Genomic DNA, 24205 nt, shown 5'->3' with positions numbered 1-24205 from the left:
CCCACCACTTAGATCAGTTAACGCTGATCTAAGAAATGGCCCCTCTCTTTTCCAGAACCAAGGACCTTGGAGACTTGTGTTGGCTCCCTCAATTTCATTGTCGACTCTGGGCTGATTGTGGCTTTGCGCTTCAGGAACTGCTCCAACACAGAGCATTTCTCAGTTTGTTTAGCAAAACCTCCTCCTAATCTTTTACCTGGGGCCGCCCAGCCAAGCCCCTGAGTTGTATGACTTGCTGGGGTCAAGGGAGCAATGCGGAGCCCTTCCTCTCAGGGGGAGAAGCGCCGCTCTGACCGACAAGAGAACAGAGGAAATCAAAAACAGGACACCAGGAAGAAGTCAAAAAACAAAATGAGCTCTGGCTGGTGTGGCTCAGTGGATGGAGTGCCGGCCTGTGAACCAAAGAGCTGCTGGTTTGATTCCCAGTCAGGGCCTGTGCCTGGGTTGCGGGGCAGGTCCCCGGTGAGGGTGCTTGAGAGGCAACCACACATTGATGTTTCTCTCTCATTCTCCCTCCCTCCTGCTCTCTAAAACAAACAAACAAACAAACAAATAAACAAAATCTTTTAAAAAATTAGTCCACAAAGTAAGGAATCATGTAAATGAACAGGGAGATAAATAGGAATAACAACTGACAAAACAGAAAATTTCAGTGAGTTCTGAGTGTTATTCAAAAATAACACTTGTGCAGAACTGGAGCATACGGAATGAATCACTGTTTACCAGCCAGGGACAGGGTGCTGTCAAGTTCAACACATGTGCGACAATTAGAAGTGGAATGTGTGGCACCTGGTGTAGGGCTGACATTCGTCATTTCAAAAAGAAGACGGTTGGCATCTAAGATTCCCCCACATAAAGTTCATGCACGCGATATATAAATGTTTCATAAAGCAAAGAGTTGAAATAAGCAGAAGTTCCAAGTGAGAGTAAAGAAAAAAGGTTTAGATGTTCTTGGCTAAGAAATATAAACAATGCAACCAGGGAAAGCTGGGGAATATAGTTCTTGCTATGGTAACAGATTTAGAAACCAAACAGAACTCTGATGTGGAAATGCAATGTTTTATGCTGGAGGAACAAATATAAATTGTCTTGCCTTAAAATCCCAAACTCAAGGAAGCAGAAGCTTTGAGGATGGTGGTTTTAGATGATTTTTCACACGAACACTATGAAATTCTGACATTTTCACTGCCCAGTGGATAGTGCTCGAGTGAAAATCCATTTGCTGCTAGATCAACAGCTAGTTTTAGAGAAACTCAGCTTAAGCCGAGTAATCGGGAAACCCAATCCCGGGCCAGCCTGACCAGCAAAACTCACGGAACAGGCTCCCAAGTGCTCTTAGTATTTGAGTCTCTCCTTAAAGAACCTGGACCTCCATGTCCCAGGTAAAGAGTGGCATCATCTCTGTCCTTCCCACCAGACTGGTCTCCTTGCCAATGCACCCTGGCGACATCTCCCTTTATCAGCACTCGCATATTCCATGGGCATCTCGAACCAAACCCACCCAAGCCTGAATTCCTGACAGCTCCCCAAACTTGCTCCTCCCCCAGTCTTCCCCATCTCAACAAACAGCGACTCCACTCTCCCGGTTACACAGGTCAAAAACCATGGAGTCATCTGGACCTTTTCTCTCATGCCCTTCATCTAATGATCCGTAATTCTATTGGCTCTGCCTCCAAAATACACCCAGAATTTGACTGCCTCGTACCACTTCTACTGTTACCATCCTAATTCAGGCCACCACCACCCCCTGCCTGGATTATGGCTGCCGCCTCCTGACAGCACACCCTGCTTCTTCCCTTTGCTACACTTGGTCTATTCTCAGTGTTGGTTAAATATAAGTGAGATCGTGTCACTCCTACATGAAAAACTCTCCAATGTCCCCCATGTCACTCAAAGTGAAAGCCGAAGTCCTTACACTGACCTCAAGACCTTACACAACTTTTTCTCTCCCACCTCCAGACATTGGTGTGGCTTTATCTCTATCACTTTCTCATCTGTTCACTCTACTTCAACTACCCGCACTGTGTCCTGCTTCCTTTAACACACCAAACTCAGTTCCACCCTAGGGCCTTTGCACTTGCTGCTCTGTCTCTTGAGAATACGCCTATCCTAGATGCCTGAATTCGCTCACTTTCTTCAGGCCTTCCGCTCTCAACTGAAACATCTCATAAGGGCTTCCTGGCCACGCTGCTGAACAGGCAATCCCCTCTCCAACACTTCCAATCTCCCTCCCAGCGGGGACTGACAAGAGTGCGGGCGGGGCGGGGGGGGGGCGGCTGACGTGTCTCTCCAAACAGTCCCAAGACTGTCTTATGCTTTGCCATCACATGTCTGCACAATCTGGAACATGTGACCTGGGTTGCCAGGGAAGGGAAAAAAAGAGCTTGGAGGTGGCACACTGGCCTTACATGCCTGGACATATAAATGGCACATATCACTTTCATGCACATTTCATTAGCTTCAACTTTGTCAGTTTCACCTAATTGAAAAAGGACTAGGGAGACTAGGATTTTTTTCCCATGTTGTATTATCTTTAACTAAGCACAAAGGCTCTTCCCATGATGTCACCTAGAACTCATTTCACTGAGCCGCCAGTCTCTGTTTGGCTGCCAGTCTCCTGTCTCTCTCTTCAGCAATGGGGAGGTGGATCCCCTTTCCCTGGTTTCTGCCTTGGCCAATAATAAACATGTTGGAGAGCTGGGTGGCAAAGCTGTTGCTGTGGGCATCTTTCACACGAACTACGTCCAAGAACCAGCGCCTCCTCTGTTGGTATCCCCAGGTTAGCACCTCCGATCACCTGACACAGGTTACCAGTGTCAAACCTGATGACAGCAGTAATTTAGCCAGCCTCCAAGTCAACCTGAAGGGTGGTGTTCACCTTGACAACAGGATCAGGGTAGCGGATGGTGTTTCCAGATGAGGGATCCCTTTGGTGCTCACCAAGACCTTCCTCACTTGGCACCGTTCGTACTTGGCCTCCTCAGGTGTGATGTGATGAACAGCAAAGAGACCGTGGTGTCATAGATCTGACTGAAATGCTCTCTGATCTTGTCAATGCTCATGAAATCCATAAAACCAGAGGGGTAGGTTGCCTCCGTGGGGACCTTGCCATCAACCTTAACAAACCGCTGCCTGCAAATCTCTTTTACTCCATCTCCCGTTAGGGAATAGTGAAGTCTTTCAGGTTGTGGGGACCGTGGATGGCCGGGGAGCAAACACACTGGTCGGTTTACCCAGCAGCCAATGCTTTGGGGCTGCTACCTACACACTTCGGATGCATCTTGGCACCACAAGCCAGGGTGGCGCTGGGCACAGAGAGAGGACCACGCCCTCCCATTGCTCCAAGAGCAAGGGTTTGCGGCTGTTGGCGCACCGATCTGGATGCTCTGCCCCGGAAGTGTATTTTGTAAATACTCACAAAGGACAAAAGTACACGTGGGAATGCTGCATGTGGAATTACAAGTTTGTTTATTTGTTTGTTTTGAAATCCCTTATTGCGTAAGTACTAGGGATCCGTGTCTCCCTATTCTATTGCCGTAAGGTTAATCTTTGATTTCTTTTCATTGGGCCATTCAACATATTTTTTGAGTGACTCCTAGATGTCAGACATTGTGAATGAAACTCAAGATACAAGGCACAAGGTGGTATTGTATTCCTGGCTACAGTACCACATGGCAGGATGGGAGAGGCACACCATAGTACCCCACCCCTGCACCCCTACCCAAAGTAAATAGCGTGGTGCACATGTGCCCCTAGATGTACGTGCAGGGTGGAAAGACAGTCTTACCCCCACCACAGGATTACTGAGCTGTAAGCAAGTGCTAATAATTTGGCATTCCTAAAGTTCCTGAAACTCTCTCAGAAATGTATAAGCCCATTGTAGACATATGTATCCACATAACTAATCATAATCCCCTTTATTCAAGTAGTACATAAATATTCACATAAGCATGCCATGAATTGGGCACAAACATTTTCCTCCCTGTTCGGATCCCAGGTGTACACTGTGGAATTTTTGCAGCAACTAGAGACAAAAATCTAAACTTGCTCACAACAAGGATACAGTTTTTTAATGTAGTGTTTAGTAGTAAAAAATATAAAGTAATGCAAGATTTGTGAATAAAATGTATGTGACTCAAAAGCAAAAACTCATAACCTCACAACACTATATATTCTTCAAGGAAGCACGCATACGCACATACGTTAAACACACTAGAAAGGCTGTTTATGGAAGCAAAGGGAAAAGGAGTGGACGCCAGGCTGAAGGAGAGGAAATAACAGAACAAAACAAGAGAGCCCCCGGGTGTGACAGGGCTAATGCACCATCAATCGAGCAGTATTATCAGCTTCCCAAATATGAAATTTCACATTCTAATTTTTTCCTTTCTGAAGAGGCACTCAGAAAACATTTGGTGAATGGGTTAACAAAAGGGTTTTGATCTAAAGTTAGTCTTTAGAACAGTAAGACTGATAAGGCTTCCTTCTACACTGCCGTGTTCTGATCTAAGCCCACAGTCAAGTCTGTAAGTGAGTAACTATTACTATATCATATTTTTGCCTACTAAACTGACAAGCATAAAAAACAATAACACTCTGTATTGCCAAAAGTGTGGAGCCAGGGACACTTTCAAATTATTGATGGAAACATAAAATGATACTTCTTTCCAAAAAGTAATACTTACCAAGATCCATAAAAATATTCACAGTCTTTAACCTCAGACTCCCCTTAACCTAATATTCACTTTTAGAAATTTATCATAACAAAAATAATTTACGTATAACCATATTTATATAATATGATGTTTTGGGCAATACGACTTGAAATAACAGAAAACTGCAAATAATAATTAGCAATAGCAGTTTGCTTAAATAAATTATGATGTATCTATATGATAGAATTACATTTAATTAATGTTTAATGATGTACAAAAATGTTTATAATACATTATTAAGCAAATACAGCATTCCAAAATACATTAGTAATTCCAATTTTAAAAACAGGAAGGATGCACATTAAAATGTTAATAGTAATTATCTATATTAATACAGAAGTTCAGTGAATATTGCATGGTAGAATTACGTGTAATTTTTATTTTCTTTTTTCTAATCATAATGGATATGTATGGTAACTGGAAAACTACTGTAATAACAAACATCGGTAACTATATTAGATTATAATTTCACCTACTATACTGCATTATGCCTGAAGGCATGAAAATGAGATTATTCGCATGCTAAATTCTCCACACAATATGCTTTCTTATTTACCAAACTCTCAGATACTTTCTCATTTCAGTCATCAATCCATTGTACTTCACTTTCACCACAAGCGACTGCATCATTCCCATATTAATAATAATTAAAGGGAAAGTCATTTTGAGATAGAAATGTGAATAAACAAAATTTTCCCCATAATTTTCTAGACCTGAACCAATAATATTACTGAACAGAGAACCAAGGGGAGGGCAATATTTGGACCACCCAGGGACACCAAAAACTGTTACAGAACAGATACACCGAGGCCGGCCGGACTCCAGAGGATGGTACACTAATATGGTCCGGAGCCCCCTACTGGGCCCGATCGTCAGTCACCAATTGGAAAGACATATCTCTCAATGCCAGAGATTTGTGAAAAGGATGGGAATGTTTATTTAAGCTATACAGACTTAAAGTAGTAACCTAACATCTTCATTAAAATATCAAAGTCCTTTAGGATATACACCTAGGCACACAGGGCTCCCTTCTCCCCTGGCCCTAATTCAGGGTACCATAACTCAGGAAAAGAGCACATGCCCATTTTTCCAAGCCGCTGGCACCATCAGCTATGCCACCATCAGCTATGCCACCATCCAGGCAGGATCTCCAATTCATTCAAAGTTGTGTGGCACCTTCTCATGGCCCACTGGCAAGAGCTTTTTGTACCCATTTTTCCAGGCAAAGTCTCTCCTGCTTCCCAGTCCACTTGGCCAAAGAGAGCACCCCAAAGCCGCATGGGCCTCTTCTACCAGAGCTGCAGGGGTCTGCACTCCACCAAAAGCGTGTCTTTCTTCTTCACCTGGCTGCAGGGATCTCCATTCTGGCAAAGCCGTGTGGTTTCCTCTTTACCTGACCAAGAGGGGTCCTCACTCTGCCAAAACTGCATGGCTCTCCTCTGCCAAAGCTACATGGTGATTCTCTCTCACATGGCTGTGGGAGTCCCCATTCTGGCCGAAAGCATGTGGTTCTCCTCTCCAATGGCTGCTGTGTCTGGGTTTAAATCCCCACGCAATCTTCCTCTGTACCCCCATTTCTGACTCCTCCCACAATCAGTTACACCTGCCAGTATTCCTGTATTATTACAAGTTTACTGGGCTGCCATTATGAGTCTGGGCAGGTATGGTCCCATGTCCTAGAGCCAATCTTCTCCAAGCTCCAACACAGGCGCTGTAACTCAGGGGATCTGCCCCCCAGTTACACCTTGGAGGGAAGTGACTTCAGCCCCCTCGCTCCAAGCCTGGCCACAGCCATTTAACATATCCAAGTGACCCACCAAAGGCTACAGATACGTTAAATGACCATGCCATGGATTAGCTGCAAGGCTGTGGCTGTACAAAACAGCCCTGCGTGTTCCTGCTCCATGCGTCCCTTCCCCCATCTCACACCTGAGAGAGAAGGGGTGAGGACATCTTATATGTTTCTCCAATAATTCCTATAGACCGTGAGTTCTGGACATCATTCCAAAACACTTTTTGGGGCCCCCCTCTTGGCTGCACCCTGTATCAATAACTCATCAAACATTTTATGAAGGTTCTGTTTGTGATTAAAATCAAGAGAATCCACTGCGTCAACCAGTTGGGCGTCCTACAGTCCAGTCACAGGGCAAGGCGATCCATTTGCAGCTAAGAGTTACAGTAAAACTAAGGTCAGCTTTTACTTTAATAATAAAGAATAAATGTTATTCGAATGTCTTTTATTCTGAAATAGAAATCCCTGGAGGGGTAGTGAGATAAGCAAGAGCTGGATGGGGTTGAACTCAAAACACTGATATAATTTCTGTTTTTCTATGGGTAATAATAGCTATTTCTAGTATCTTATTGCTTCAATAATCAAATCTTCTTGGAAGAAAAATTAAAAACTCCACATAAAAACACCACAACAGAAACAAGCCTGGACCCAGATTTAAATCTCACTGATAGGAAGTGTTACCTTAAGAAATTAAATTTTTTTTAATTTCAGTGTAATGGATACAGTCACAAAAACAAACGTGATATTTTTAGTCTATTAAGCACACACCCATATAAAAATAAAGCACGTTGGTCAGTAGAGGAGTGGAGGCATATTCCAAGGCAAAAGTTTGCAGTCAGTATCACTTGGAAGACAGCACTTTTTAAGGTGTCGCCAAGATTTAGAAAGTACATAATTTTTGTTAAATACGCATTTATAAACCCATCTACTACCTGTTACTTTGAACTATATTGGCTTCTTTGATATAATTTTTAAAACTGAATTATGTAAAAAAATGAATTCTGTAGATTACTTGAATTACAATGAACAATCTGTAAGAGCAAATATCTTTAATACTAATAAATGCAGCTAATGTAAAAAATAATTAATTGAGAAATTAGTTTTGAGCCCTGGCTGCTGTGGGTCAGTGGATTGAGTAGAGGCCTGTGAACCAAAAGGTCACCAGCTTGATTCCCAGTCAGGGCACATGCCTGGGTTGTGGGCCAGGTGCCTGGTTGGGGGCACATAAGAGGCAACCAGCTGATATATCTCTCATCAATGTTTCCATCTCTTTCTCCCTCCCTTCCCCTCTCTCTAAAAATAAATAAATAAAATCTTCAAAAAAACCTGATTTTGATATTTTGTTCGTTTTAAAATGATAAAACTGTATAGTGTAGGAGGCTGTTCTGCATGGCGTGGGCCCAGCTCCCACTTGGAGATGCACAGGACCCACGCCCATGGATAGGTTCTCCCAAGGGGGAACAGGCCTGCTATGTACCTGGGCAGCTTTCACTCTTGCTTTTTGCTAAAAACTCCCTCACCCTGATTTGTGGCAAACATTTACTGCAAAGTAACTTCCTAAAAACCATGCTAAACCTTCCAAAGATGAGTGTAACTGGTTCAACCACTTTTGCCTTTTCATTTGCAAATATTCCTCTTCTGTGATGTGATTAGCAGCATTGGCTCCTTTGTTTTCTGTAAAAGGTAACCACCTAAAGCAACCTGTGCATAGTAAATGAGGACCATCATGGAATGTGCGAAGAAACCCAATAAAGGCCAGTCATGGCTAGGGCAGCAGCTTTTGCTCCCCTTGAGAGAAAAAAGCCATGCTGTCCCTCTTCCTCCACCGGTTGGTAGTCCATGCGAATGTCTCATTTCATCCACAATGACGCAGACACTGTCCGCGGACACTGTCCACTGACGGGTCAGTGTCCACATCAGTACAGAACTATAACTCCCACAATATGCCCTCCTCCACAAAGAAAACATAAACCAACACTTTGTACCACATGTTGCTATGTATGGGCTGAATGCAACCTCCAGAAATTTGTATGTTGAAGCCCTAACCACCAATGTGGCTGTATTTGGAGATGGGGCCTCCAGGCCCCTAAATCCATCAGGCCCTATCATTCTCTCTTTTCTCTCATCAAGAACACACAAAAAAAGTTCAGATGCATACAAAAAGCAGTTGTCTATAAGTCAGGGAAAAAAAGCCTTCACAAGAACTAAACTGGTCAGAACCTTGATCTTGAACTTCTAACCTCCAGTGTAAGAAAATGAATTTCTGTTGTTTAAGCCACCCAGTCTATGATATTTTGTAGTGGCAGCACAAGCAGGCTGATACATAACTATTTCATACAATTTATCTATTTGGTATATATTTTGTACCAAACAAATTTGATTAAAGTATTGATTATTGGATTTTTGCAGAATAGAAACCCCTTCTACTATTAGACTTTGAATTCATTCTGCATGAACACATGGCCCCCATGCTGCCATTCTCCACTCCTCAAATAAATGATATACATTGTCAACTGATCACAGCATTCGGACCCACTGGATCTGGACTACACTTCACGATCCTTATCAGCAATCCAAGATGCCACCATCAATGAACAGACGTAGACATTTAAGGGGAAATCTACTTGTCATTCATACATGACATTGCAAACTCACCCAATGCCTGGATAGTATTTTCTTTTTAAAAGCCTATAACCTTTCCCATGATAGAAGGTCTAAATATTCTCTGACTTAAATTAACTTCATTCTGATTATAAACCTTCTATAAAGTTCCTTACACAAAAGCTTTGAGTCTTGAGTTAAGATACACTTGTCCTGACTCTACACAAACACATGGGGAAGGCAGCATCATGTGTACTTTTAATGTTTACTGAATTTTCATCAAGTATGAGTAATTAGTCATAATGATCAATACAATAGTGCATCATTCACAATAATGAATGGTGTACTATGCATCACTGTGTATGAAAGACAGAAAGGAGTGTAGAAACTCAGCCCTTTGTCTTGAGGAACTCCCCGTCTACTTGAGATACGAGACTCTTACCCATGGCAATTTCACTCACAAGAGGAACAGAACGTGACAAGGGCCCCTGCCAAGTTTTGACAATAGGAGTAGATGTGTTCAGAGAAAGGAGGGGAAGATTTTTCTTTAAGGTTAAAAGAAAATGTGGCAGGTGAAGTAATTTCTACAGAGTCCAATTATTCTTCCTCAATTTTCTCATGATGAGCTCCCTGTGGGCCTGGGGTTGGTTGATCAGATTAGCTGTTTAGGACGGTTGCCTACTCCCAAAGAGTTGCATGCTCTCTACACTCTGCTGCCTCATCCTATGCAAAGCGCGTAGAAGAGAGTGATTTTCTAAATCCCTGAGCTACCTGGGAGATGCAACACGTCTCCCTTTGGTGACTCAGTTGCCCCTGGTCAAAGTCTGGCCTTCTGAATTCAAGGTGCTCTTAACCCCAACAACGGTTCACAGCAACAGAAAAGACGTGAGGCTCTGCAACTACCTTTAAAGCCAAAATTCTAAAAACTAACCAATCAATTGGCTTCCAACTCTCAGACAGGCACTATTTAGGTTATACCTAACTTAATGAGTTATGTCAAGAGAGCAGAATTTAAACTTTTAACTAAAAAAAAAAAGAATTTGGCCTTCCTGGGCTAATGGTAGTGAATCATGATCCTTAAAATCACTAGGAAAATGGCCTATCACCCATCACATGATAAGCAATTAGCAAATCAGCAGGACATTTAGCTGATGCAGACATTTATTAGCATTTGATTACAGAGAGTTTCTAAACCATTCTGGGAGTCTGCTAGAATTTTTTTTAAGTGGAAACTGGATGAAGAAGACAAAGTATCAAGCTCCCCATGCATGGAGACTCAAGATGTGCTCTAAGAAGAGATGTGCCCTAAAACTCATGCCAAGTGGCAATCTGGATTTGCCAGAGTAGTTTAATATAGTAGACACTAGGAACTATGTCCCACAAGCTGTCCCTGGCAGCTGTCCAGTTATTTTAAAGAATGAAATAAAAGAAAAGAAATTACCGAGGCTCCATGCTGGGTGCCATGAAGAGGCATCTATTTTCCTCTAAAGTTAAAAAAAAACATAGAGTCTTATTTTCAAGATGTAGAACCACATGCTCCCACCTTCACCCATTGTCCCAGGCAGGACACCTGGCCCTCAGGACAGGAGGAAACCAGAGTCTGCTTGATGAAGCCACATATTTTTAAGAATGAGGGTGGAAATGACTTCATTGTTGAGAAGGGCAAGAACTGGTAGAGCTTGTCTGGCTCAAAGAGGAGAAATGTTAATATTGCCATGTTAATCACTTTCTCCAAGTGTGAGCAAGCTGCTAAAACAGTACTAAAGCCATAAATATTGCAAATGGGAAGAAAGACGGTAAAGGCCACCCCTCTTATTCCTGTTTTTGGTCAGGTGCATAAGCCCAGGAGGCTTTCTTGTCCGCTCCTTCCCTGAACTCTCCCAGCCCCACAGCGGGCAGAAGGGCAGCGGCTGGCACGAGTGGGCTTCAGCCCCCACACCACCAGCTCTCTCCCTCCGCCTCCTCAGTTGGAGAAGTCATTGTGTAAGTGGTTTTCTGGCTCTTCTCTAAAGAGGAATCTCTAAAGGAACCCACAACAGGTGGAGAGTTATTTGGCTGGAGTCCCAGGGACGAGAGGGAGGAAGGAAAAGGAAAGAAAATAAGAAAATCAACACTGTTGAGCTCCTAGTAAATGCCAGCCATGTTATATTCTATTTAATCCTAGCGATCAGACATGAAACCCTGGATTTAGACCTGGATTTGAATTCCGCTCTGCCACTTACTAGCCATACGACTTTAACGTCTCTGAAAGTCAGTAGTTCTATCTGTAAAGTGGGGTAGCTAATAGTAGTCATCTTTAGGGTTATAAAGAATATTAACAAGAGGATGTTTGTAGTGTACATAATGTAATAAGTGATAGCAACAATTTATGGAATATTAGGTCTGCTTTGTACATGAAGTACGTGCCTCCAAAGGGCATGAAACTCCCTCAACCTAAACGATGCCCAGAAGGTGGCACACTCCCTCCTGGGATGATGCTCGACTAGTTCAAAACACTACACAAGAATGCGTATGGTTTTTAAGGCACATGCATTCTCTATGCATTTAGGAGTCACTTACTAAAGTCCCTTCATAATAATGTGGAACAATTATCTTTGAAATGACTCTCAGATTTTGCATGTCAGCTCCGGCCCAGGCCAGCCCGGTGATCAGAATGACAGCTCAGCTAGCTGAGGGCCACTCCCTGCCAGACCAAGCTCTCCTCTCGCCTTCTTTTATGTCTCTCTTGGGTGGGTTCCCTCATACTTATTTCTCCAAACTTCTGGCCCGCCCTTCAGCAGTAGCATCCTTGCCTCACTCCTGATAGGATTCTGGCCTATGGATCTTATGACATGGACAGAATTCTCACCAAATATTATACTAACGCTCCCACATTTCCCGACCCCCTTACATGTACAGAACCGTCTGACTTGTTCTAGCCAATAGAATATGAACAGGAGTGAATGTCTGTATGACCTTTGCACTGAGGCCGTGAAAAGCCCATGCCAGACTCTCCGGTCTCGTTTTTCCCGCTGTGGAGTACCACGTATACACGGCCCGAGGATGCAAATACTAAAACCACAGCACCTTGGTTAGCTCGACTCCCTGAGTGACTGTGTGGAGCAGATCATCACAGCGTACCACTCTGGACACTTTGTACAAAAGTAAGCTTTCATTTTTGTTAAAACACTGATTTGGGGCGGTTTGTTATTACAGTTCAATTTAGCATATCCTAATTTATACAAAATCTGGTCCCTGCCAATAAGTCAGTACTGGGTCTCTCGTTTTTGGCCAGCTCTCTCTCCAAGGCTCCCAGACTGGCTCTCGTTTTGCCTTTTTGATACTAGCACTAACACTCCGCAGCAACTACAAAACCTGAAGTTCGAGTCTCCTTCCCTTTTCTCCCCCAAATCCTACCTCGACCCTGAGGAGGTCAGGGACTGACCCAGCTAGAGATTCGCGGAAGCATTAGAATAGAAAGTGAAGCAGAGGCAGTCGCTGGAACAAGGCAGGTGCAAAACGAGGAGCTGCCACCCAGAGAGCAGGGGCAAGTGTGCGGTGTTGGAATGAACTGCTTCAAGAGGGCAAGATGAGGCCTGGGGGAGAGTGAGTCATCACCAAAGGTTGGACGGTCCTGGGCAATGATTCCCTCTACCAGTTTGGTGTGCATGGCTCACCTCTCCTGGGTCAACAGGTGAATCTGTAGAGATAATTCTGGCTGGCTTCAAGGATCAAGTGTCTATTAGTATGGAGGCACTGACCAACCTCCTGTGCTTGGTGATCTGTTAAATCTGATAATGCCTGTTAATACCCTGGGGAACTTGGTTTATTCCATGCCCCTAGGTGCAGGGTTTTTAAGTTTCCCCCAAATACAGCAATTCATGCATCTCTCTCCAGTGGGCTCCCACCCAACATGCTTAATCATTTGCTTCATAATCTAAAAGTTTACAATCTGACTCACTCATAGAACTTCTACATAATGAGCACAGAGCTAATTGAGGAACTTAATGACTAATTTCTCAAGCCAAACAAGATGTGTTCACATTAGCTTTTAACATTTAAGTTTGTGACCAGATCATCTGATTTGACTATGAAAGCAATCATCATATCTTATGCCCCAAATAACACTAAAAATCAATGTGCAGTGAAAAAGTTAATTAAGAGTATGAAATATTAATTAGCCTTTTTGATATTTTCATTTTAAAAATCCATTCTTCCTCCATTTGCCCAATATTCAAATCCAAACTGTAGATGATGTATCTCTGATTTTATAAAGCTATGACCAGTGATATTTATAAGATAAATCTTCATATTGCACACTGAATATTCCATGAGAAGCAGTGCACTGCCTAGTAGTTCCTCTGTTATTGATATTCTGCATATCTGGAAGGACTGTAAATTTAGACCCAATTAAGTCTACAATTAAATGTAGAGTAAAAAATTGTAAAGTTAAAAAATCCTTGTATTTCAGGCCTCAGAAAGTAGTGAGAGGAGCTATTGTTATCAATGAGCATTCTTTCATATTTTAAAAAGATTTTATTTAGCTAGTATGAGAGAGAAGAGAAGGGAAGGAGAAAGAGAAGGAGAGAAACATCAATGTGTGGTTGCTTGTCATGTCCCCATACTGGGAACCTGGCCCACAATCCAAGCATGTGCCCTGACTGGGAGTTGAACCAGCGACCCTTTGGTTCACAGGCCCGTGACCAATGAGCTTTCTTTTAAACGAAGCCAAATGCTTCTACCATGAAGGAACACTGAGTTCACCTCCAGAGTGACTCCCACATCACTAAACCCCACATGGCTGTATTTAAAGACAGATTCCATTGTTTAATTCTGTTACCTTTCAAAAACTGTGTTTTCACTTTGTGCATATGGGACCTCATACATCTCATTCCATTCTGCCAATGTAATGCTGCTCATTCTTACTGACACTGAGAAAGGCAAGAGTTGATGAAAATGTGTACATTTAAAATCTGCAACTTTGAGAGATCTTCAAATTACAAATCCCTTTCTTTCACGTAAAGTTGGTGCTGCTAGAAGTTGTGAAGGTGGTTTCAATTTAATTTTCATTGTGCTTTTCAGACTACATAAAAGTTTTATTTGATGCTTTTAGTACATTGGACAGGCAGTACACTCCCTAAGAGACAAACCAACTTGAAGTGGGCAGGTTCCCAGAGATGATGCTCCCCGCCCCAGATTTTACAATCATAGCAGAGTCTTCTTCTCTAATGAGAAGCTTCTGGGGCACTAATCTTAGAAGGGGGGTTGTGAGCACCCCGGAAACAATTAAAGCAGCCAATATTATAAAAGTATGAGTGCCTAATTGTTCAGGAACCTGGAATAGGCATTGTCACCTCCACGCTCCAATGACTTCTTGTGACAAATGGCAGTAACGCGTGGGAGCACACTTGGCTTGTGTCGGAGCACTCTGAGAGTGCTGGGGCGTTAATGCCTCCAGGAGAAGCCCTTGGCCCGTGCCCGGTGCGGGTTTGGTGGGTAGATACCATCTCTCCTGCCTCTGGGCTGGGATACTCTGAAGCATGTTCCACACCACCTCCTAGGTCTTCCCAGGAGGACTGAGCTTCAGTTTTCCGGTGGTAACTGTTTGATATGTTTTTCTTTTCTAAAATGGTTTCAGTTACAGTGGAGATTCAATATTATGTTAGTTTCAGGTGGTTAGACACTCATATAACTTATGAAGTGATATGCCCAATATGTTTAGCGCCCGCCTGGCACTACACATAGTTATTACAACATGACCGACTACATTCCCTCTGCTGTACTCACATCCCTGTGACTGTCTTGTGGCTGCCAATTTGGACTTCCTGCTCTCTTCACCTTTTCCACTCAGCCCCCCCCCCCTGACGCCCCTCCCACCTGGCGACCATCAGCTTGTTCTATCTGAGAATCTGTTTGTCTCATTTGCTTGTTTACTTTGCTTTTTCTACTGCTTCCATTTTATGTCTCAACTCCCTTTAATATTCCTAAGTCACCTCCTACATAAACGACTTACACTTGAATCCTTGTCTAAGAGTCTATTTTTTGAGGAATCCAAAGGCAATCCTCTGCGTTTTTGACAATTCAAAAGGAAAAACCATCCCACTCCTAGTGATGGTCACGTAGACAGAGAAGGGGTCAGCGACTCTGGGTCCGTGAGATGACGAACAACAAAATCACCTCTGATCCTGACTCCTGGCTGCTGCAGAAGTCCTGGGTGGTAGTTCTGCGTGGTGACCTGAATCAGAAGACTCTGACCTTGAAGCCCAAGCATGGGCAGTGTGGCCAAAGTTAGCCCAGAGAAGTGGCGTCGTACCCCCAAAGATTTGCAGCAGCAAGGGACCAGTGACTGTGACAGGCAGAGCTGCACAGAACTTCAATAAGCAATACATTTGGTGATGGAAAACACAGCTACCGGGGCTTTGGGCCCCAGCAGCATTCTACTTGGGTGCAGAAGTTGAAGCAAAAAATTTTCTGGACGGCGGAACCCCCTAGAGCTGTGCTGTGCAGGAAGGTAGCCACTGGCTACACATGGCTGTTAAATCTGAATCCAAATTAAATAAAATTAAAGTTTACTTCTTCATTTACACTAGCCTCATGTCAAGTGCTCAATAAGAACATAATATATAGATCACGACAGCCGGTTCTACCGGACGATGCCTCCACAGAGTTACTGGGTAGCTCGGGAAGACGGGAAGAGCAAAGGAAGAGCAAACTCTTGCTGATAAAGGATCTGGTGTGCCGCATAATGGCTGCAGTTAACAGTGTGGTGTTATACACGGGAAGGCTGCTAAGAGGGTAAAAATGTTCTCGTCACAAAAAAAGGATGGTCACTATGTGAGGTGCTACAGGTATTAGACAACACAGGGGGGGCAGTCATTGTGTAACAAGTGTATCAAATCCACGTGCTGCACAGCTCAAACCTACACAATGGTATATGTCAATCAGGTCTCAAAAAAGCTGGAAAAAATCATGGATAAGAGATATGGATACAGTCGTTGAAAAATAAATACATGTATCTTTGTCTATATCCTAAGTTTGTGGACAGTTCATATTAGTTATAGAATTACAGAAGCTATAGAATTAAAGAATATAAGAGAGTTTGGAAATTATATAGGCAAACCTCTTGAGCTAATATTTTACAAACTGGCACAAAAATAAGATGAGTGGACCTATGACTACTGGGAGAAGTAATGGGTGAATGCGAAGGGAACTATAAAATCCCTATTGTAAATTAAAGGGAAAGAGGTTAATTTTTTAGGTGAGGCCAAATAGAGTAGGCTTCATGGAGCATGTGGTATCGTCCTTCAAAAAGTCTTGAAGTATATGAAGGATTTCGGTAGGTGAAAAAACGAGGGGCAGAGGGGCACTCAGTTCTGAGAGAGGCAAGCAGGCAGAAGCCGTGTTCGGGAGGTTCATCAGTCAGGCTGTCTCTTCAGTACACAGTAAAGGTGGACCAGTGGGCTGGGCCACGTGCAGAACAACCAAGAGGATCGAGTGGGTCTCCCTCCTTGCACGAAGCCACAACCCAAGACTCTTTCTGGGGAGACAAACTTCAGGCCCTTTCCCCACTTACCCCTCTTTAGCTAGCTACTGTTAAAGCTATAAAAAGTGATTTCTCATCACAAGACCCTCCCCAAATGTTCCATGATCTATGCCTTCAGAATCAGCGCCTGTCTAAAACTCGGTAGGCCTTGAGGCTAATTCTGATGAACCACACAAAGGAGGTGTCTCCATGCCTCCTCTCAAAGTGAAGCGTAGTAGGCTGCCGTTCGATGGTGTGATTTCCGAAGAGCAGTCTCTCCTAAGGCCCCGTCCTGCTCCCCAGGCCAAACCCTTATCAAATGGCACATGGAACAACCCCAACTCCAAACAGGTTGAGCAAACAGGGGATTTGTTAGCAGCAGTCTGGGGTGACTCAGGATCAAAGAGAAAGCTACCTCCTAACCTAGGAGCAAGACCAGGAAGGCGGCGTTGAAGGTCTTTAATCCCATCTGGGCTCTCCTTACCACCACCTCCCCCTTTTGTGTGATTCTTGGGGTGCTCCTCATCATCTGTCTGCAGACAACCTCGGTCACCCAACTGTGGACGTGGCACCACAGCTGCAAACGTGCCCCCTCATGGTTCTGTCACCAGAGGGAGCAGCTCCCATTTAATAGGTCATGAGCCATCTCTGGACCCATCAGCATGGCCAGGGAAGTAAGGACACCTAAAAGGATGACATTTAGACCACATGACGAGGGCTAGGGGAAGAAAAGTATTTCCCCCAAAAGAAAGGGGCAAAAAGAGGAGGACGTAACTTGGCCCAGATGTGGCACTGCGGGAGGTTGCTGTGCCACCCCGGTCGGAATGCAGGGCACAGGGAGCACTTCGAAGAGCCTCTGAGGAAAAGAGGACCAAGAGTTCGTGAAGGGGCCTCCTGTGCCAGTTCTCATTGCACCGGGAGGTCCCCAAGCTGTGCAAGGGGCCCGACGTTAGCCAAACCACACCCTTCTGCTGCTCAACTCCGGTTTTAGAGTCCTAAGGCTGCAGTGACAGACAGGGGACAATTGCCCCCAACTTGCCATAGAGTCCAAATCGCAGAATCTTCGACTGGGCATGACGTGGCCTTCCAACGCCTTTCACTGCCTCCTCCCGGTTCAGCGCACTCCAGCCTCCCCCGCTCTCCTCGCTTCCTTCATGCACCAAGCCCTCCAGCTCTAGGTCCAGTCTCGTCCAGTCTGGCTCTGTCCTATTTCCCAGTCATTGCAGGCAAACTGAGATAGTCATCATTTCCCGCATACACACCGCACTGTTTCACTTCTAATATTTTTCATCTCTCCCTAACATTACCTCCCCTATTCTGTTTTTCTTAGGAAAAGCTTTCTCTTCCTAGAAAAGAGAAATTAATTCAAACAATTATTCTAGGAAACGGTGTTATAACAAAAAAGTTTGAATAACGTAAAAACCAAGGATATATTTCATAATGATGTTTCCTAGAACAAACTTTTGTATAGAGTGATATCCTCATGCCAAATTACAACGCAATAAAAGCAATTCTATGTGAGCCCGGCTATGATGCATTCCGAGTCTAAATCTCTGAAAGGCTTAATTCAGAGACAGATTTTGGATGGATGGATGGATGGATGGATGGATCACATAGCAGCCGGGTTGTTTGTTGTTTTCCACTAACATTCTTTCTTTCAGTTCCAGTTTTGAAACTAACTGAGTACAAGTGAGTCCTGACAGTTACCCTCATTCTATATTTCAGTTAAATGGAGCTGGCAATGGGATTGATAACTTTGTGTGAGACCTGAGGAGCCTAAGACTCACGCCTCTGAAGATGGCCAACTCGTGCTCAGTGATAATTCAGTGATGGGAGAGCCTACCCTAACGTTGACCATAAGGAAATGCCATACCTGGGATACAGTAACCGTCCACTAAGAACACTTTTAGTTCATACTAACAAAACATATCATACGCATAAAAGAGGCTGTTCCAGTGTCTGCTGCCTGTTGGTTGAAGGTCATCCCATTTATGAAAAGAGAGAGCAAAGCCACCTCTCCCCCCAAATCAAAAAGGGGTGAGGCCACAGCTTATCTCTGTTGTGTGTATGCCTACCTCCTCCCTGGTTCCACACAAAATGAGTATCTGCCGTGTCAGGGTGTTGAATGATTTCAAAGGTCTCACGTGTATGAACATCTCTGGGGTTTTAAGTACAGAGCAAGGGTTTCTCCTGATAGCTAATGTTTGATCTAACATCCAAACTAAGTATTATATCAAAGAACATATTAGAATTGACATATATTTTTCAAGTATTAAGCAAAATATAAACTTTCTACCTTTCTTCATGTTCTTTTCTCTTATGTATTCTTCAAGTTCTCTTTTTCTAAGTATTCATTCCTTTGCAGGGAGACCCCCATGAAGTCTGTTTTTTTCAACCCGTTGTTCTCATTTCCCCAGTAGGTGGCACTCCATCACAACTTTCCATTATACCATCTGCCTACAAAGCACAACCCAGAAAATACAAAGGCAGTGTGGGAGCATTTGTCTAGCAGATACAGACAAATAAGAGAAACTATATTCATTAGACACCTAAAAATTCGTCAGTTTTTCTAAATTTTAAACAATGAGGTTCTCCATGTAAATAAAGTGTCATAAAGTAACCAGAATGTTTTGATACAGATATGGATGTTAGAATTGAGTGCTAGCCTTCAAAATGATGAAAATTTGAGATTATTGGGATTTAAAACAGCTGCCGTACTGCTGTTTTAAAAACATTAGAAAATCATTTTCTGGAAAATACTCCCAGGATTGATTTCTTGCCTACATGAGAAAAACTATTTCAGTGCCTCCTTTTTTTTACAACCCCCACCCCTACCCCCCGCCCAATAGCAGCATCTTCCTGGATAATCCTCACATTGAAGAGTTGTCTGGGGTTTTTTCCCATTTGGAAAAGTTATTTCCAAATATACGACATTCAATTAAATTTGACCATCTACTTTTAATTATTTTGGAAAGAACAGAGTTCCAGTGATGCATTACCCATATTTTCAGCCCATATACTCTGTCTCCCAAATGACTGCTTTTGCCGTGGTGGGTAGAGCATGGCCCATATTGTAGGGAGATTTTTTCTGGCACACTGGCAAGCATAGGGGCCAGTAACAAATAAGATAGGAAAGGCCTCCAGTACTGGGAAACTCGAGCCTCTACAAATTTGAATTTACCTTCTCAGAAAAGGGAGGTGAGCAAAGATCCCATCAGCCTCAGGTCATGAAGAACCAGCCCTGCTTCAAGCCTGGAAATGGATTAGGAACCCCAGTCCTACACTTACAGATCTTACCAGGATTGGTCTTGTTGCCCTTAGTCGTGACTCAGGGCCTGGGACAGGACTGGCTACCTGGTACCCTTGGAGCTAGAACCACTTACAATCCTTACCTGCATACATTCCTCATCTCTTCTCGGAGGAGAGCCCTGAGTTCTAAAACCACGGGGCTGAGTTAGTCCTGGAGATCAGTTGCATGATCTTCTAGACTTCTGGTTACATAATCCTTGAGTTTCCTAGCTGCTTAATCCAGTTTCAGTTGGATTTTCTATGACTTGCTCCTTCAGCTCCCTCTGGTGGTCAAAGCTTCACACACACTCCACCGCACAAATGAGCAGCTCTGAAGCTTTGCTGGTTTACAGTCAGTTTGGGGGCGTCCTAAAGATATGATGACATAGGTTTCAGTTAAGTGGTGGAGAAACTATGCCATCTGGCTGTCAGCCTACGGTCCCCTGGGCAAGCCCTCACTGACTCTGAATGACTTTCATTTTAACCTTCAATATGTTTTCTCCAGAGCCTGAAAATCTTCTGCCATGGTAATTTGCAAATAAGGATGACAACAATTTTATCAACAGCCTATAATGCTATAGTACTATTGAAGTTTTTCTTTTTCCTAATATTTATTGAGTATCCATATGAGTTGATTCCCATTCTAAGCATTTTTCTTATATTAATTTATTGAATCTTTAAATCAACCCTGCAAGGTTGGTATGATTGTTATCTCCATTTTTGAGAAGAGAAGATTACAGAACGTAATCTTGTATGCCACAAGCCAGAGAGAACAACATACATGCATCTCTCAGATTCACCCACACACATCTGTGTTCAGATGAGCTGCCGAGTCCATAAAGAGGCATGAGGCTACGGCAGTGGCCCAGGCAGGTCTGCTGCAGGAACTATGAACAAATAACCTTGGCTCAAGTAAATATATAACAGAAAGAATTTTTTAAAAAGCAAACCAGCTTGATAGAGCCAAGTGATTTTATTTACCCTTCCTTCCATTTTGCCAAATATAAAATACTCACAAGAGTCAAGAAGATAATTCCCCGTCTCTAATTTTTAATCTCCTTCTTATACTTTCACGTATTAGACTTCAAAGGACAAGACTTCCTGAGTGGGTGGGCACATGGGACCCGCCAAGGACTCGCTCCCCGGGGAGCCGTCCCTGGCTGTTTAGTAAATAAACCCTGCCACCGAGTCCTACCTAGCGGGCTACAGCTTCAGTCCATTATCCCAAACCTGGAGCACTTCCAGCTTGCCATACTTAAGTCCATCTTTTCTGAACTCTTGACTTTTGCTTCTGAACTCTAAATTCAATCTCTGCCTTTAGGCCCTATAAACACGATGTTTAAACATCTTCAGTCATCAAGAGTTTAGCTACTCACTTTGTTTTGCTTGTCCTTCCCGTTCCTGGGGTCTTCCATGTGATCTGACAGGAAACCACAGCCTTAGCCTTGGAGGCCTCAAAACCTGGCCCACTACTTGGTTACTTAGCTGGGCAACATCCACCTCTCCTACAGAGCCGGGCCTGAAACTCAAGTGATCTAGAATCTGGTACTAACTGTTCAACCCACAGGTCTCAATTTTTCCAGATTAGAACAGGGGCAACCCCTGCCCACCTCTAAGGGTGTTTGGACTCCTTACAACAAATTTGTAAACACTTGAGGAAGACTGTTATGATCCTAAGAGCCTCTTTTTAGGCAACATTGCCCTTGACTGTGTTTAAAAATAGGCCCCAGATTTCCAATTGAAGAAAAAAGACAATGCTGACCCAGACAAGCGAAACAATCAGAAGGAAGTACCATATTTTTCATACTGTAAGATGCACTCCCCCTCTGCACCAAATTTGGGAGGAATAATAGTTGTTAATGCTGCTGCTGACTTCTGTTTACATTTACATTGTAAATATTATAATATATTATATTATTTTATTTTATATTATTATATAAATATTATATATTTTATAATATTATAAAATATTATAATATTTTATATTATTATTATATTATGTTATTTTATATTATAAACATTGAAATATTATATTATTTATGTTATTAAATATTTTACCATACTTTTTACTTCAAAAATTTTTTTCCTATTCTCTTCCTCTAAAACCTAGGTGTGTCTTATGGTCCAAAAAATACGGTAAATACTTTGAGCTGTTAAACAGAAAGGTACTCTCTAAAACTGCTTCCCAGATTTGATTTGTATGCATGTCTCCGGCCTAGAACCAATCAGCAGCACGGCACTAGGAAGCATCTGATAAACCCCATTTCATGTAATAAAACGATGACCATCATTGTTACTCTGAGACAGGAGATGTACATTGTCTAAACATCCCTGCCTCCAGAAAACTGCTAAACAGGATTAACAAAAATGATCCAGGCAATCCAGATTTCCAGCATCAGTGAAGCCAAGCCTCTGCTCAGCACTCTCTCCAAAAGGACCTGAGTCAGCCCTTTGGTCCGCTGGAGGTCTGTTCTGTACTAGTCCTCGTGATTCCCAGGTTCAGACACACCCATGCTGCTCGGTGGGAAGTGTGCTCATGCATGCAATAAAACAAGCTTTCTGATTAAACATGCTTTATAGCCTCTGGTGCCTCTTTCATTTGCTCTACCCCCTCTATATCTGTCTGTCTAGGACAAAATTCATTCAGTCTCCTTAAAATAAAACACATCTGCTTAACCCTGCCCCAAAGAAACTTCCACTACCCTATTTCTTTTCATAGCCACGTGATTCACCAACGCCGAACTGCAGAGGTTAAACAGGAGAAATCCCTCCCAATCGCTGCCTTATCCATTTAACACGTGTGAATCCGTGATGATCTCCGTGTGCCTTGTGCCTGGTGACTAATTGAGTTTGAGACAGTGACTGTCAAATGCTAGAAAGGGAATGATTTATGCTACAGATGTTTTTGATCTCTGATATACCCAGCTTCAGAGGGAATAAAAGAAGTCTTCACCGTATCAAGATTGTGACAATCGGCACTGTCTAACAATGGAGCTACCCTCCTACAACTAGCCAGTCTATTAACTGAATGTATTGAGTTTCCATCTTTGCTTTCACCCTCTGCTTCTGGGTAGGTGATGCTGCAGATTTTTATTTGCATTTTTTCCAGCTGCAACATTTATCCTCTTCCCAGTTATCCCTCCCTGAGATCTTATTGAAGCTGCCACTGGGAACCATGGAGATAAGCAATAGCCTCAGTAAAGGACCAGCTGCTCCAGCCAGGTTCCTCTCTCAGAAACAGCAACTCAGAAATTCTCCGGTCACCCACAGAGGAAACTCATTTCCTGCCTGTAATCTGATTACCATTCTCTCATGTGGGACTATAAACTGGTTTTATAACACCGCCCTCATGGGAAAGTGGGGAGAGGGTTGGTAGAGAGGGTAGATGGAACTGATTTTTAACTGTTTTAATATGCACAGGGTGCACAGTCAGAACAAAACACGTCAGCCTGTAAGCTTTAGAAATACCAGTAATGTGTAAACACTAAATTCTGGTGATGATACACTTGCCTGTTTTATCACAGGAACAATTCCATCACCTCGCCGGATCTGAAAGACTGACATGGATCACAATGCTAAGAGACTTCTGACATTTTGCAGCATCTCTTCACTGGATCTTCTGCCACCCCCGGGAATTTTCTCCCATGGACACAGGGTTAGTGTCACTGTCTTCCCATCTGCAACCTCCTCCAAGCTCTGTTGCTCTTCTGCCACCAGTCCTGTCCAGGTAACACTGACAGAGCACCCCCTCACCGGTCCACCCCTCAGCTCCTCGGATCGGCCCTGAGGACACACCTCTGTCTACTTCCCATGGCAGATGTTGCTCACAGCCGCAAACACTGACTGGCACACGGTTTTCCGATAGCCCGTTAGCTGGGTCTTTGGTGATGTACATGGAAATTGAAGCAAAAGGCCTCCAAGGGTTTAAATACCCAGGAGTGGGGTATTCAAAGGACAGGTATGCACTTCTCAGGGCAGGAGAGGGAAACAGTTCTCACCTCACCTCCCTCCTCATTCAGGTTCTACCACCCTGTTCCCCATCAGGCGTCCATTGCCTTCCAGCTGCCTCTGAGAGTCTTCGGTTCCTCCCAATACTGGTTGCTTCCCCTTCTTTTCTCTTTCCCCAACTACTGTGCTCAGAAAATCCACCTGTAAGAGTCATGCAGTGATTGAGCGGAGACCCTCAGCTATAAGAGGTGGAAACTCAACCTACACTTAAACCATGGAGGGAATTTACAGAGATGGGAAGTTCAAAGGCCTTCTAACTCCAGGAAGAGATGGATTCAGGGGTTCAGATAATAGCTTCTGAAA

The 24205-nt window shown here is 43.4% G+C and overlaps 1 pseudogene; it reads right to left on the bottom strand.

Moving 5' to 3' along the window:
* Positions 1-2580: 2580 nt before the first annotated feature.
* The window catches only part of LOC118988974 (40S ribosomal protein S4, X isoform-like), a 48787-nt pseudogene continuing 27162 nt past the window's right edge, over positions 2581-24205 (bottom strand).

Source organism: Sturnira hondurensis, unplaced genomic scaffold (assembly GCF_014824575.4).
Source record: "Sturnira hondurensis isolate 20B ecotype Veracruz unplaced genomic scaffold, ASM1482457v3 Scaffold0006413, whole genome shotgun sequence".
NCBI classification, from domain to species: Eukaryota; Metazoa; Chordata; class Mammalia; order Chiroptera; family Phyllostomidae; genus Sturnira; species Sturnira hondurensis.
Note: the sequence above shows the minus strand (reverse complement) of the source record. Positions and strands in the feature narration are given on the sequence as shown.